At 42.7% G+C, this 4,183-nt stretch overlaps 1 protein-coding gene across 1 annotated transcript in view; it reads left to right on the top strand.

Annotated features, from left to right (window-relative positions):
• The window catches only part of adamts6 (ADAM metallopeptidase with thrombospondin type 1 motif, 6), a 73,669-nt gene that overhangs the window by 55,788 nt on the left and 13,698 nt on the right, over positions 1 to 4,183 (top strand).

Below are 4,183 nucleotides of genomic sequence, written 5' to 3'. Positions count from 1 at the left end.
GAGAGAGAGAGAGAGAGAGAGAGAGAGAGAGAGAGAGAGAGAGAGAGAGAGAGAGAGAGAGAAGCCAATTTAAGTAGAATGGCCTTCCTGAATGGTTTAAAGTGACTGCATTAGTTACCTGATGTGAAATAGAGTTCCATGTAGTAATGGCTCTATGTAGTACTGTGCGCCTCCCATAGTCTGTTCTGGACTTGGGGACTGTGAAGAGACCTCTTGTGGCATGTCTTGTGGGGTATGCATGGGTGTCCGAGCTGTGTGCCAGTAGTTTAGACAGACAGCTTGGTGCATTCAACATGTCAATACCTCTCACAAATACAAGTACATGCATAGAAATAGAATGCACATTCTACATGCACAGACGTTTATCAGGCCATTGGTTGAGAAAGCATTCTGTGGAATTAAGTTGTTGGCATGGTAACTCTTCTTTCTGTAATTATTATGACCAGGTGAATTGTTGCTATGGGAGAGGGCAGAACTGGTGGGTTCTCCTTCCTCACAGAGAGGCCTTAGTGTGTGTGCAGGTGTGTGTGTAGGTGTGTGTGTGTGTGTAGGTGTGTGTGTTGTGGCCAAATGTGCTTAGCTTCTTTGCGAGGGCTGGGGGAACGGTCAGACAGAGTTCAATCATGTCTCAGATGTTCCATTGGAAAAAGAGGGATTAATTACTGTTGGCCAATGGGCTGAATGGATTAAATTATGTTGGCCAATAGGCTGAATGGATTAAATTCTGTTGGCCAATAGACTGAARGGATTAAAAACAGTTGGCCAATAGGCTGAAGGGATTAATTACTGTTGGCCAATGCGTTGAAGGGATTAAATTATGTTGGCCTATAGGCTGAATGGATTAAAAATTGGCCAAAAGGGTGAAGGGATTAAATACTGTTGGCCAATGGGGTGAAGGGATTAAATACTGTTGGCCAATAGGTTGAAGGGATTAAATTCTGTTGGCCAATGGGCTGAAGCCGTCTGCCAATAGTGGTGTGTGTYTATATAGGGGTGTATATGGGTGAGTCATTACCATTAGATGGGCATCTGTAATGAACCAATGTGAAGTTCTGGTCTTAAGCCCTTCCTGGCTTCACCCAATGTCCAAGAAAGCTATCTTTGAATTTATCAACTCACTTCATTAGGGGCCACTTTCTATGTGTATTCAGCTGGTTAGTGGATTCCTTTCTTCTCTTCTCAGAATCTCAGACAATCCCTTGTTGTCCATTGCAGTATCTAACTGAACTGCAACAAACACATGCTGTGATTTTTCAATCAGGAACGCTAACATAGTGTTCACAGTACTGTCTCAACATGAGCGTGTAAACATGATTGTTGGCAACCCAGATATTGGGAGACATTGTTCATTTAGGATACATTCCTGTAGATGATGTGAAATGGATTCAGGGCTGTAACGGCTCACAGTCTATATATCTGTGTTGATTGTAGTAATAATACTAATAATAGTAATAATAATAATAATATTTTACATGTGACTTATATAGCGCTTTTCAAAGACCCAAAGTGACTTGTGAAAATAAAACAAAAAAACAACATCAGACGAAACAAAAACGTGAATAAATAGAGGAGGGGGGAGGGGGTCACAGATGGCTGGAGAGAGGGAGTTCCAGAGCCTAACAGCGACCCTGGAGACYACCCTGGAGACGACCCTGGAGACGACCCTGTCGCTGTGTTCTGAATTAGTCTTGGTATATATACAAGAAAACACTCTTATTTACTACAGAATACACACTCTGTGTACAAAACATTAGGAGCAACATCCTAATATTGAGTTGCATCCCCTTTTGCCCTCAGGACAGCCTCAATTGGTCGGGGCTTGTCTCTATAAGGTGTCTAAAGCGTGGTACAGGGATGCTGGCCCATGTTGACTTCAATGCTTCCAACAGTTGTCTGAAACAATATGCAATTTATATCAACTGTATAGTACTGTCAGCCGTATGAATAATGATCTGATCCATATGGTTCCAATAGCTAAGTTAAAGTGACAGTTCATTGTGGTTAAGTCGTTGTTCCAATGTGGTTGCAGTGGTGGAAAAAGTACCCAATTGTCATACTTGAGTAAAAGTAAAGATATCTTAATAGAAAATTACTCAAGTAAAAGTGAAAGTCACCCAGTAAAATACTACTTGAGTAAAAGTATTTGTTTTAAAATATCACCACCGATAAATCCACGATCCACTGTCACCACCGATAAATCCACGATAATTAAGAATTTCAATAAGCATTTTTCTACGGTTGGCCATGCTTTCCACCTGGCTACCCCTACCCCGGTCAACAGCTCTGCACACCCCACAGCAACTTGCCCAAGCCTCCCCCATTTCTCCTTCACCCAAATCCAGATTGCTGATGTTCTGAAAGAGCTGCAAAATCTGGACCCTCTCTTTCTAAAATTATCCGCCGCAATTGTTACAACCCCTATTACTAGCCTGTTCAACCTCTCTTTCGTATCGTCTGAGATCCCCGAAGATTGGAAACCCTAGACCCAAACGGTTACAGACCTATATCTATCCTACCCTGTCTATCTATGGTCTTCGAAAGCCAAGTTAACAAACAGATCACCGACCATTTCGAATCCCACCGTACCTTCTCCGCTAGGCAATCTGACCTCTGGCAGTCTCTATGGGGGTGCCACAGGGTTCAATTCTCGGGCTGACTCTTTTCTCTATACATCAATGATGTCGCTCTTGCTGCTGGTGATTCTCTGATCCACCTCTACACAGACGACACCATMTTGTATATTTCTGGCCCTTTGGACACTGTTTTAACTAACCTCCAGATGAGCTTCAATGCCATACAACACTCCTTCCGTGGCCTCCAATTGCTCTTAAATGCAAGTAKAACTAAATTCATGCTCTTAAACCGATCGCTGCCCACACCTGCCCGCTCATCTAGCATCACTACTCTGGACGGTTCTGACTTAGAATATGTGGACAACTACAAATGCCTAGGTGTCTGTAAACTCTCCTTCCAGACTCACATTAAGCATCTCCAATCCAAAATGAAATCTAGAATCGGCTTCCTATTCTGCAACAAAGCATCATTCACTCATGCTGCCAAACATACCCTCGTAAAACTGACTATCCTACCTTCATTTCGTCGCCGAAACCACTGGCTCGCAAAGTCATCTATAAATCTTTGCTAGGTAAAGCTTCGCCTTATCTCAGCTCACTGGTCACCATAGCAGCAACCCACCCGTAGCACGCGCCTCCAGCAGGTTATATTTCACTGGTCACCCAAAGCCAATTCCCTTTGGCGCGCCTTTCCTTCCATTTCTCTGCCTGCCAATGACTGGGAGCGAACTGCAAAAATCACTGAAGCTGGAGACTTCATATTCCCTCACAAACTTTAAGGCATCCAGCTTATAGAGCAGCTTACAGATCATTGCACTGTAATAGCGCCTCTGTAAATAAAGCGCCACCCAACTACCTCATCCCATTTATATTTTTTTTTTTATCTCCTTTGACCGCGGTATCTCTACTTGCAACCTTCATCTTTTCACATCTATCACTTCCAGTGTTTACTTGCTAAGTTGTAATTATTTCACCACTAGGCCTATTTATTGCTTACCTCCCTAATCTTACTTCATTTGCACACACTGTATATAGACTTTTCTATTGTGTTATTGACTTTGTATGTTTGTTTATTCCATGTGGTAACTCTGTGTTTGTTTGTTTGTGTCGCACTGCTTTGCTTTATCTTGGCCAGGTTGCAGTTGTAAGTGAGAACTTGTTCTCAACTGTCATGCCTGACATGTAGATGAGCTTTTTATGTCTCCTATTTTTGTGGTTTGGTCAGGGTGCGGAATTTGTGTACGGGGGCATTACGGGACTGTTTCCCCTTTGTTCTGAGTGTGTTTGTTTTTCTTTGTTTGATTGGCTGGGTATGGTTCTCAATCAGGGACAGCTGTCTATCGTTGTCTCTGATTGGGACCATACTTAGGTACTTTTTCCCCACCGATGCTTTGGTGGTAGTTGTTTTTCTGCTTTGTGTTGGTTGCACCTGACAGGACTGTTTCGGTTTTCGTTCATTCTCCTTTGTTATTTTTGTTATAGTGTTCAGTTATGTAATAAAGCATGACACTATACACGCTGCGGCTTTGGTCGAATTATTCCTCATCTGAGCCGACACACCCGTTACACAACTGCCTACCTGATTAAATAAGGTATGAAAATAAAATACA

Source organism: Salvelinus sp. IW2-2015, unplaced genomic scaffold (genome assembly GCF_002910315.2).
Source record: "Salvelinus sp. IW2-2015 unplaced genomic scaffold, ASM291031v2 Un_scaffold1009, whole genome shotgun sequence".
NCBI lineage: Eukaryota > Metazoa > Chordata > Actinopteri > Salmoniformes > Salmonidae > Salvelinus > Salvelinus sp. IW2-2015.
The sequence above is the reverse complement of the archived record's forward strand: the minus strand, read 5'-3'. Positions and strand labels throughout refer to the sequence as shown.